General features: G+C 46.6%; 1 long non-coding RNA gene across 1 annotated transcript; it reads left to right on the forward strand.

Annotated features, from left to right (window-relative positions):
* Nucleotides 1-7,486: 7,486 nt before the first annotated feature.
* LOC309385477 lies at nucleotides 7,487-10,576 on the forward strand. Its single transcript, XR_014174234.1, has 3 exons — nucleotides 7,487-7,592; nucleotides 8,325-8,478; nucleotides 10,356-10,576. It is a non-coding gene; the product is annotated as an uncharacterized lncRNA (long non-coding RNA).
* The last annotated feature ends 1,951 nt before the right edge of the window (nucleotides 10,577-12,527 follow it).

A 12,527-nucleotide genomic window follows, 5' to 3' on the forward strand; every position in this document is an offset into this window, starting at 1 on the left:
CGTTAAGTGAATTTGATTTCCCCATTGATTTAGCTTGTCAGAAGTATGCAAAAGGGGATCACATGACTTTAGGACACTGCAACCGTCATAAATATGAACCCATTGCCAAGCATCTGAATTTCAATCACATGATCATGAGGATACTACAGAGGTCGTAAGTTCGAAAAACAGCCATAATCACTTTTTTCAGTGCCATTTTAACTTTGAATGGTCACTAAGTGAACTGTTACAAGTTAAGGACTACCTGTACTTAAGATTGACTTACCACCTCTGTTGGAAGTTGATTCCAAGCTTCCACTACTCTGTCTGTGAGTAACATTATTTTCTAATATTATTTTTGAACTTTCCTCCTTCAGGTGAGATTGTACAGAGTTCGGATAATGACAAGAAAATTCCAAGAATATATTCTTAGGAACTAGTAGAGGAGATCCAGAGTGAGAAAGACAACGTTCTGTCATTCCTGAGATGTTTGCAGTTTTCATAAACAATCTCCTCGGTGCTATTCTTACCCTCTTTCATATATATATTTGCTATTGAAGGAAAAACCTGCAGAGGGAACCTTGTTCATAGCTAAATTTCAAGAAGAGTTGTTGGACTGGAGCAGTGGTGGGTTTCAAATTTTTTTGGAACCTACTCTGTGGGTGTGGCCTCCTTTGTGGGAGTGGCTTGCTGGCCATGTGACCTGGTGGGAGTGGCTTGGCAGTCATGTGACCAGATGGGCATGGCTAACTTGGAAAATGTGGTGAAACTCACTTAACGATGCTCTTGCTTAGCAACCAAAATTTTGGGCTCAATTGTGGTCATAAGTTCTTTTTCTTTCTTTCTTTCATCTCTCTCTCCCACTTTCTTTTTTTCTTTTTCTTTTTCTCTCTCTCTCTGGCTCTTTCTCTCTCTCTCCCTCTCTGTCTCCCTCTGTCATTTTCTCTGGGTGTCTATCTGTCTGTCTCTCTCTCTGTATCTCTGTCTCTCTCTCCTCCTTCCCCCATCTCTGTCACTCTGTGTGTGTGTGTCTGTCTGTCTCTCACTCACTCTGTGTGTGTGTGTGTGTGTGTCTGTCTCTGTCTCTCCCTCTGTCTCTCTCCCCTCCCTTCCTCTCTCTCTGTCACTCTGTGTATGTGGGTGTGTCTGTCTCTCACTCATTCACTTAATCACTCACTCTGTGTGTGTCTCTCTATCTTTCTCTCCCTCCCTCCCCCTCTCTGTCTCTGTGTGTGTGTGTGTGTGTGTGTCTGTCAGTCTCTCTGATTCCCTCCCTCACTCCCTCTCTCTGTCTGTCTGTCTCACTCACACACACACACTGTGGTCACCTTGTTGAGTGTTCCAATCACATTTGAAACACTCAACAACTGGCTTGCATTTATGGTATTTTGCAGCATTCTGCAGTCATAGGACCAAAATATATGCTTTTAACCATATATTTTGGTCCTATGACTGCAGAATGCTGCAAAATGTACAGCTGAAGACCCACCTCTTTCAATTATCCGGCCTGGCTCAATCGCAATCGTAATTTTCCCATTCCTCCAAACTGTTTTTTAAATTGTTCTTAAATATTAATTTTATTGGGTTTTTACAATTGGGGTATTTTAAAGCAGATTTTTAACTGTCTATAGATGTAATTTGTTTCCTCCTCCGTGTATGTATGTGTGTTGTGTATGTATGTACGTTGGGTGTTGTTATATATTTTTTATGTTATATGCTCCATTGTACGCCGCCCCGAGTCCTACTTGGAAAGGGAGCGGCTAATAAATCCAAATTTATTATTATTATATATTATTATAAAATACCATAAATGCAGGCCAGTTGTTGAGTGTTTCAAATGTGATTGGAACACTCAACAAGGTGACCACAGTGTGTGTGTGTGTGTGTGAGTGAGACAGACAGACAGAGAGAGAGAGGAACAGAGAGGGAGTGAGAGAGGGAATCAGAGAGAGACTGACAGAGTCTGACAGAATCAGAGAGGTACTTTTAACTACCTGGCAGCGGCGTTTTTCCTTGGGGGGCTCCTCAGAACATCCTAAGACTTCGGAGGGAAGCCTCCAGCCCGGAGCAGGAGCAAAGCCCCTTTTCCAACTGGCCTTTCCTCGCTTGGAGGGCTTTGGAGGGAAGCTTCTGCATAAGCCCGGCCGAGTGACAACAAGTTCCCACCGTTACGAAGCCTCGGAGGCTGTAATTTTCTGAGCTGTGCGCGCCCGCCTGTTTTCCACGGCGTGGAGCAGCAGCGAGGTTTGTGTGGCCGGCAATCACTCCAAATGCCATCCGGGAAGACGAGGAACGTGAGGGGGGACCGTTGACGGCCTCCGCAATCATCGCTCGCCTCGCAGAGCCTCGCTGCTGCTCCACGCCGTGGAAAACAGGCGCGCGCGCACAGCTCAGAAAATTACAGCCTCCGAGACTTCGTAACGGCGGGAACTTGTTGTCACTCGGCCGGGCTTATGCAGAAGCTTCCCTCCGAAGCGTTCTGAGCCTCGGAGGCTGTAATTTTCTGAGCTGTGCGCGCGCGCCTGTTTTCCACGGCGTGGAGCAGCAGCGAGGCTCTGCGAGGCCGGCAATGACTCAGGATGCCATCCGGGAAGACGAGGAACGCGAGGGGGGACCGTTGACGGCCTCCGCAATCATCGCTCGCCTCGCAGAGCCTCGCTGCTGCTCCACGCCGTGGAAAACAGGCGCGCACGCACAGCTCAGAAAATTACAGCCTCCGAGGCTCAGAACGCTTCGGAGGGAAGCTTCTGCATAAGCCCGGCCGAGTGACAACAAGTTCCCGCCGTTACGAAGTCTCGGAGGCTGTAATTTTCTGAGCTGTGCGCGCGCGTCTGTTTTCCACGGCGTGGAGCAGCAGCGAGGCTCTGCGAGGCCGGCAATGACTCAGGATGCCATCCGGGAAGACGAGGAACGTGAGGGGGGACCGTTGACGGCCTCCGCAATCATCGCTCGCCTCGCAGAGCCTCGCTGCTGCTCCACGCCGTGGAAAACAGGCGCGCGCGCACAGCTCAGAAAATTACAGCCTCCGAGACTTCGTAACGGCGGGAACTTGTTGTCACTCGGCCGGGCTTATGCAGAAGCTTCCCTCCGAAGCGTTCTGAGCCTCGGAGGCTGTAATTTTCTGAGCTGTGCGCGCGCGCCTGTTTTCCACGGCGTGGAGCAGCAGCGAGGCTCTGCGAGGCGAGCGATGATTGCGGAGGCCGTCAACGGTCCCCCCTCGCGTTCCTCGTCTTCCTGGATGGCATCCTGAGTCATTGCCGGCCTCGCTGCTGCTCCACGCCGTGGAAAACAGGCGCGCGCGCACAGCTCAGAAAATTACAGCCTCCGAGACTTCGTAACGGCGGGAACTTGTTGTCACTCGGCCGGGCTTATGCAGAAGCTTCCCTCCGAAGCGTTCTGAGCCTCGGAGGCTGTAATTTTCTGAGCTGTGCGTGCGCGCCTGTTTTCCACGGCGTGGAGCAGCAGCGAGGCTCTGCGAGGCGAGCAATGATTGCGGAGGCCGTCAACGGTCCCCCCTCGCGTTCCTCGTCTTCCCGGATGGCATCCTGAGTCATTGCCGGCCTCGCAGAGCCTCGCTGCTGCTCCACGCCGTGGAAAACAGGCGCGCGCGCACAGCTCAGAAAATTACAGCCTCCGAGGCTCAGAACGCTTCGGAGGGAAGCTTCTGCATAAGCCCGGCCGAGTGACAACAAGTTCCCGCCGTTACGAAGTCTCGGAGGCTGTAATTTTCTGAGCTGTGCGCGCGCGCCTGTTTTCCACGGCGTGGAGCAGCAGCGAGGCTCTGCGAGGCGAGCGATGATTGCGGAGGCCGTCAACGGTCCCCCCTCCTGTTCCTCGTCTTCCCGGATGGCATCCTGAGTCATTGCCGGCCTCGCAGAGCCTCGCTGCTGCTCCACGCCGTGGAAAACAGGCGCGCGCGCACAGCTCAGAAAATTACAGCCTCCGAGACTTCGTAACGGCGGGAACTTGTTGTCACTCACCCGGGCTTCTGCAGAAGCTTCCCTCCGAAGCCCTCCAAGCGAGGAAAGGCCAGTTGGGAAACGGGCCAGAAGACAAGGAACAGCAGTGGCGGCGGGGTGTCAGCCCCGATGCAAAAAAAACGCCAAGGGGGCGGGGCCGGAAATTACTTCCGGGTTCATTCTTCAACCGGTTCGCACGATCCGGTGCGATCCGGTAGAAACCCACCACTGGACTGGAGGTAGTGAGAATGTGTGTTGCATTGCCAACAGTGAGACCATGAAATGGAACATGTGCATTGTTCTCTTTCTAGAGACCTGCATAGTTTTTTTCTAGCGGTATTTACCCTGTTTCCCTGAAAATAAGACCTCCCTGGATAATAAGCCCAATCAGGCTTTTGAGAGCATGCGCTAAAATAAGCCCTTCCCTCAAAATATTTAAACACATGCACAGCCGGTTCCCGCCATTTTCTCTTGTTGCTTGCTGTGTAAACAACATGAGGTAAGGAGGCGAGTCCAGAGGGGGGAAGGGAGAGGGGAACATGCCTGACGCACCCCACGGCCACTCCCGCAACCCTAGCCACCGCGCCCCTTCTGTCACACTAATGGCCGCAAAAAGAGTGGCAGGCCCAGCAACATGCCTCGCACACCACTCCTTACCTACTTCCGTTTACTCCTGCAGCTGAGCAGTGCTTTGATTGAAAAGCATCCAGCTGACGAGTGTCTGTGTTATGTTGCCGCAGAAGCACAACACAGCAGCCATGAGGTGACCACGCTCACTGCCTCCTGCACCTCAAAAATAATAAGACCTCTCTGAAAATTAGGCCAAGCGCCAATTTCAGGGGTCAAAAGAAAATAAGGCCTTCTCTTATTTTAAGAGAAACAAGGTATGTCTAAGGTGAAAACTCTTTATCTATGGTAGGCGAGACGGATATTGAATTCTGAAACTCTCCAAGCAATAAGTGGGTGTTAAATCCAGGACCAAGAAATTCCACGTTTCATGTTGACACTGAAACATTTTATGTACAGATCAAACAGTTGAAAGTTGTTCCATGATCTCAATGTCCATCATTGGTACGGTTGATCCACCTACAGAAGTACAAACTGATTTCTGAAATACAGATGTGTGGTTAAATTAAAAACCCAACTGCCCACAGATTAAAAAATTCCTTCTTCTCTTTCCATGCCAAGTTCTATCCAAGCCTTTGCTGACAGACTTGGGAGTAAACAGGCATGGTTCAGCTTTGGCTACTTATAGTCTATCTTCTCCTCTTCATCACAATGGGAGGTAAGTCCCTAACAAAAATAGGGATATCACCAATCTATTATTCCCACCCCTACAAACATTTCCTGAAGTCAATTATACCTGAAGCTCTCTCGGCTGAAAAATACCGATGGCCACCCAGGTCTAAGGGAATAAAGCATAAAGCCTCGGAGTTGAGCACTCATCAGCAAAAACACGCTTGTTATTGCTGTTAGCAGGATAAGATAGAGGTCTTCAATTAGGATCATTGGGAGAAAGTAAGTCTTTAAATTCCCCCCTTTCTACTAAAGATTTAATATACCCAAGGACCCTCCCCACTTTGCTTCTAAAATTGTGATTTTCGCTACATTGCGGTGAGCCCTTATTTCTGGCATTTCAACCATGTCTTCTGAAAAAGCCCAATACATTCCCCAGTCAGGTGCTCCTCTATAACCAGAGGCTATTTTCGTGGAATTAGGGGATCTCCTTTCTCAGATAGGCTCAGAACAGAACAAGAAATCCTCTTTACCGTTTACAATGTCCTGTCATGTTTGTAATTAATGTGACTGAATCAGATAGCCGGGCTTTTCCAGGACAGGTAACATCTATGGACTAGGAATACTACCGTGTTTCCCCGGAAATAAGACCCTGTCAGGGTCTTATTTTCTTTTGACCCCTGAAATAAGTGCTTGGCCTTATTTTCAGGGAAGTCTTACTATTTTTGAGGTGCAGGAGGCGGCGAGCGTGGTCACTTCATGGCTGCTGCTGTGTTGCAATATTTTCAGGGAGGGCTTATTTTGGGGGAGGGCTTATTTTAGCACATGCGCTCGAAAGCCTGATTGGGCTTATTATCCAGGGAGGTCTTATTTTCAGGGAAACAGGGTAATTAACCCAGCTGTGGTCAACATTAATAAGGTGTTTCATAGATCAAATACTTGCAGAGATGTTTAAACATTATTTGCCATTAATATTTGTTCCTTTTCAACTGTTTGTATTAGTAATATATAGATAGATTGATGGAGCCCTGGTGGCCCAGTGACTAAGTGTATTGCTGGCAAACTCTGGAGTTCACTCTTGATGGGGCTCAAGGTTGACTCAGCCTTCCATCCTTCTGAGGCTGGTAAAATGAGACCCAGATTGTTGGGAACAATACGCAAATAATGCTGACATTGCAAGAGAGTGCTGTGCAGTGCTGTGGGGCAGTATATAAGTCTAAATGTTACTGCTATTGTTATTGATAATGAATTTTTATATCTCTACTAGAATAACCTAACTGTTGTAGTTCAGAAACAGAAAACTAGGAAACATGACATGATCTAAATATTGTACATGAAGAATGAATGAACGGGGGAGAAAAATCAAAGTGCAGAATGAACACATTTTAAAGAAATTGTCGGCCTGTCGATTGATGGGTTTAAAACCCTGCATGGCACAGGGTCAGGATACTTGTAGAACAGAGGTTCCTAACCTGTGGGCCGTGGTCCATTAGTGGGCCGTGAGGGGTTTGCAACCAGGCCATGGAAATGGCTGGTAAGCACGCACATCTTCACTTGCGTAACCAGCGGGCAGTGGTGGGTTTCCAAAAATTTTTAGAACTTCTTCTGCAGGTGAGGCCTGCTTTGTGGGAGTGGCTTGCCGGCCATATGACTGGGTGGGAGTGGCTTGCAGGCCTTCTGACAGGGTGGGAATGGCTAGCCAGCCATGTGACCGAGTGGGAGTGGCTTGGCAGTCATGTGACTGGGTGGGCGTGGCCAACTTGTAAAATGTGGTGAAATTCACTTAAGAACACTCTTGCTTAGCAACCAAAATGTTGGCTCAGGAACTCTGGCATTTAAAGCGTGCAAGTCTTAAAGCTGTCAAGTTACAAGACCCTTGCACCCCTAACCCTTTAGAAAAAAACCCCAGGGGTGTTCAAACTTGACAGCTTTAAGACTTGTGGACTTCAACTCCCAGAATTCCTCCTCTCGCTCTTCATCTTGATGATGTGCGGACGGGCGGGGGGAGGGAGCTGGGACCGGTTCTAAACGGCACTGTAGATTTGTGGAACCTCTTCTATAGAAGAGGTTAGAACTAGCAGGAACCCACCCTGCCAGCGGGTGAGTGTGCGTGCTCCACTTAAGTGAGTGGCAGGCGTGTGTGCATGCCGCTCGCGCAAATGGAGCTGTGCGTGCATGCGCACACGCTTGCTAGCCACTCATGCAAAACTATCCCCTCTTCCCCCCCCAGCTACCGGTCTGCAAAGCTGGAAACATTGGGGAACTCTGTTGCAGAATACAATCTTTCTGTCTTTTTTCCAGTAGATACTTTGACCTGCCGAAACTGCATGTCCATATGGCCTGTGGCTCCTTGCCTTCCACTTAAAAGTTTCTGCCTCACCTCTAAGGGGGTGTGTGGCCATCTGCAAGTCTTCGGAAGTAAGGATTCTTACTACATTCCTGTTACAGAGCTGGCTTTTCTAGGAGTAATGCAGGCCGTCGTTGACTTACCACCATTCATTTACAACCTTTCTTGCCACGATGGTTAATTCAGTGGTGGGATTCAGCCAGCTCAGACCAGTTCGGGTGAACTGTTTATTAAATTGCTGGCTGGCCCCACCCTTTCCTGCCTCGCCCCTTCCAGGAGTCCCCACATGCCCTGTTTTGACTCCCAGGGAGGTCTACTAGGCCCCAAATGGTGTGTGTGTGTGGCACGGGCCCCCTGTGGCCCGTTTTTGCTCCCAGGAGGCTGCAAGGAGGCCTACTAGGCCCAAAATGGAGCACGGGGGGGCACCCCCCCATGGCCCGTTTTTGCTCACGGGGGTGCAGGAGGCTGAGTGCTGCCTGTCACACACCCCTGGCCATGCCCACCGTGGCCACGCCCACCCAGCTGGTTATTAGGGCAGAGAACCGGTTGTTAAATTATTTGAATCCCACCACTGGGTTAATTGAATCACTGCAGTTGTTAAGAACACATCTGTAAACGGAAACTAGCTTCCCCATTGCCTTTGCTTGTCAGAAGGTTGTAACTTCCAATGGTCACCAAATGAACTGTTGTAAGTCGAGGACTACTTGTATTGGGACAAAGGGCTTTACAAAAATGTAAGATGCATATTCCATGGGAAATTAGTAGGGAGAACTGAAATGTGATTCCTTTCTCTTTAATTGCAGATATGCGTCTGGAGAAGCTTATACTAACCTGTTTGGAGAATGAACATAATAAATGTGGGAGTTATGGGGAAGATCCAAAGACCCATTTTCGATACAAATTGAGTTGCTGTTCCGATTATGATTCCTGCAATTGGAAGCCGTTTATACGTCCATGGTAGACTTTTCTTTCTAGAGTTGTATTAATTAGACCTCTTGAGTATGAAGAAGGATTTTCTTGCGTGTTTTTCTTGCGTGTTTTCCTGATCTCTCCAGTAATTTCTTGATAATTTGTGTGACTTTTCTGCCCATAAAAAGCTGCTGCAGCAAAAGCAATCTGTACCATAAGGGTAGTCAAATCACAAGATTTTTCTTTTCCCTGTTCTTTTTTTTTATTTTTTTTATTTTTTGATTACAAGTTTCCAGTTTTAAAATTCTGGCCCTGTTATTTTCTTTTTGTTCACTGTTGAAGGGGAATTAATGCTGAACTGATCCTAAAGTGCTTCTTCAAAATATGTTTCATAGAAGTTAATTTATTTCCTTAGTGAAATGAGTAAACTAATAATAGTTATTCAGGAGTGACCATATACAGGCTTGTACAGTGAATTACCTTTTGTTCTAGATAGCACTGTTTGCTGGAAAGAGGTCAGACCAGAGGTGGGTTCCTCCCTATATGGTCTTGTATACCAGAAGAGGTAGTGAAAATCTGGCATACCGGTAGTAAAAATGGGGGCTTGGCCATGCCCCCAAACCCGTTCTCCCATCAGAAGCTTTTTTAAAAGAAGTTTTTCCCCCTGCTGGTTCAGGCAAGCAGGGGGAAAGCTTTAAAAGGTAAGAGAGAGGAGGGGGGGAGGAAGAAGGGAGGAGACTCACTTTTCTGCCGGGAGATTCAGCAAAGGAGAAAAACAAATGTTGTTGCTTTAAATCGGAACTGAGCATGCCTGGCTGTGGAATTCTGGGAGTTAAAGTCCACAAGTCTTAAAGCTGCAAACTTTGGAGTCCTGCTTTAAATTGAAAAGCTGCTCAGGTTTGCAAAGTGACAGTCAGCAGTTATTTTGGTGGGGTTGCTTCCCACAGAGGGAAGGGAGAAAGAAAAAAGGAAGGAAGGAAAGAAGGAAGGAAAAAAGAAAGAAAGAAAGAAAGAAAGAAAAACAGCACAGTAATTTAGGGTTAGAAGACTACTCAGAGGTCATCTAGTTCAACCCTCTGCTGCAGCAGGAAACCTTACATTGTCTGGATTATTTTGGTTCCTCTAACAGAGAGGAAAATTGCCAGAAAGGAGAAGGAGTGTACTAGGATAAGACTGCCATGCAGAGGAAGGGAGAGATAGTCCTTGATTTATGACTACAATTGAGCCCAAAATTTTGGTTGCTAAGCAAGAGCATTGTTAAGTGAGCTTCACCACATTTTATCCAATCCATGACATCTCCTGGTGAGTGACATCAAGTTGGCCATGCCCACAGAATAGGTAGTAAAAATTTTTGAAACCCACCCCTGGATCAGACAAGTCACTCTGGAAAAAATGGCATTGCAGGACAGGTAGCCCTTGATTTATGACCACAAGTGCAGTGGTGGGATTCAAGTAATTTAACAACCAGTTCTCTGCCCTAATGATTTCTTCCAATAATCAGTTTACCAAACTCCTCAGAATTGTACGAACTGGCTGAATCCCACCACTGCACAAGTGAGACAACTGACTTATGACCGCAACTGCTTCTTTGTGGCTTTTATTGTTTATCAATGTATAAAATGCAAAGAAAAATAAAAATAGGAAATTAAGGGTGATGTGTGAACGGGCATGGGGAGGGAGCTGGAACCGGTTCTAAATGGCACTGTAGATTTGAACTTGCAGGAACCCACCTCTGATCCGAAAGGGCCTGAGTTTGAAGTGCAACGTTTCAACACTTCTTTTTTCAAAGGATTGCAACATCTCAGTCCTTGAAAAAAAGAAAAGCAAATTTCAGAGAAGGCCAAAGAACTGGGGAGGTTGAAATAGCAAACCATCTTGATGTTTACTATTTTTTAAAGCAACACCTTTTTTTTTTCTTGGCCCAGGAAATATTTCAAGAGCTCAGCAAATATGATACAAAAGGAAAACAAGAACAATGGAAGAATAGTAACGACAAAGAAACCAACTCAAAACTCAGCTGGAAGCAGTGCTACAGGCACAAAGCTTGTATTTGTGTCTGAAATGGATCTAAAACATCAGCCTCCTGATTATTAATCAAAATATTTGATTAATAATTCTCAACGGATGAGTCCTGGAGCAATCAATCCATCAATCAAACGAGATTGTGTTTTGCTATTCTAACTTCCATTCTTTGTGTTTTCTTTTTAAAAGAACACACAATGGATAGAAAAGTCATAATGGAAGAGAGTGTAATTCTCTTACTTCATTAAAAAATGGGCAAATGAGCCAGACTCCTAATTTGTATATCTAATGTACGGAAAACATAATTGAGTAGAACAATTAAGGTGTAAGAAATGAACCATTTGGTGACTTCGTTTTTTGACATTGTACATCTGTTAACTGAGTCAAGAAACCAAATGCTAAATAAATAGGATCAGTGTAATAGTTTATTACTTGCTTGAGTATATGCCCTGTGTGGCCAGCAGAATAAGCAGCAATAAGAAGCAATGTAAAAGTAATTAAAACAACCCAATGCACTTGTAGCATTCCTATCAACATATGAGTAGAAAGACCAAAACAAATTGGCCCATTTTTTTTGAGTGACGAACAAGTCTTCAGTGTCAATGAGGCCAGGTCCCTCTAATTGTTGGGGGATGTGGGGTTCCATAGAGACAGGTGTGTGATGTCACAGAAGGCAAACTTCCTGGGTCAAATTACATGATTTGTTTAACAAAAGGGATCTGGAGCATGTCTACCATGTCCAATCTCATGGGATGAACAGAAATGATTGGAGGACCAATAACTGGGTCCTGTGCCAAGAAGGATTGGATAGATCTCAGCTTACAACTGCTTGCTTAGCAACTGTTTGAAGTTCTGATGGACCCTCAAAAGGGGACTTATGACCGTGTTTTAAAGTTCTGACGTCTGCCCCCCCCCCCATTATGTGGCTGCATTTGGGGGGGCTTGGCAAATGGCCTGCCTGAATGCAACGTCCTGTGGTTACATGGCTGCAAATTATGATATTTTTTTGGCAGAAACTGGCATTTACTTCCAGGTTCTTGCAAAAAATGCCCCATAGTGAATGACCGTGGTGTTCGCTTAACAATGTAAAATTCATGCAGTCATGTGGGGGGACCTGTTTTATGACAGTCATGATTTGTGGGTGTCACGGTCGTAATTTGAGGACTATCTATATAAGTGAAAACCAGCATCTTGAATTGCACCCAGAAGGCCAAGGAGAAGCAATGCAAGTTGCTGAGATGTTTGACGCAGGTATTACCCAGATACACCCATAACACTCCGCAATGCTTCACTCTGGAGCAGCTGTTGCTTCTGAATGGTCTTCAAAATCCCCCACTCCCACAGAGCACATTGCAATGGTCCAGGTGGAAGGTGACCAATGTAGAAGTGAACATTGCGAGAAAGTGAGCATTTCCTGAAGGTATCTATGGAGGTTCTCAGTCATCTTGGTCATGGTTGTTCCAAAAGTGCTTTAAAAAACAAAAAGCAACTGGACCTTCTGATTTTTCTTTTAAGGCATTTCACTTCTCATCCAAGAAGCTTCTTCAGTTCTAACTAAACGCTTGTGAATGGAAGGGATTTATACTCTCTTCAAGCAACCAATCACTCAGACTCTGAGGGTCCTTGAAACTATCTAGATTCTAGGGGCTATTCTGTGTCCTCAAAATCCCTGAATCAGAATGAAAATGAGTGCCCCCCCACCCCCAAAATCAGATGGGACAATTTCCCAAAGGGCTTCTCTAAAAATATGTATAGGGAAGTACAACTGATCCAAATACAGAGAAAATAAATTTACAGTCTTCCATTTATAGCAGTCATGTTTTTTGATAAATCCATTCCCTTGTACCTGGGGGCACAGGTGGGTTCCGGATCCCATCACAACTGGTACCCTGTGACAGGGCCGGGTGTCCACCTCTGGCACAAGCTTTGCGCATGAATGCGCACCCACCGCCCTGCGATGCTCCAGCTGCTTGGCAGAGGTCACCCAGGCGCCATACGCTGTACGCGAATGCGCAAATGGCCCAGTAGGCTTAAAAGCAGGTGAGGAACGCAGGCGGGCGGGCCCACCAAAACAC

The sequence above is a fragment of the Natrix helvetica genome (assembly GCF_964273705.1).
Source record: "Natrix helvetica genome assembly, chromosome: 1".
NCBI lineage: Eukaryota > Metazoa > Chordata > Lepidosauria > Squamata > Natricidae > Natrix > Natrix helvetica.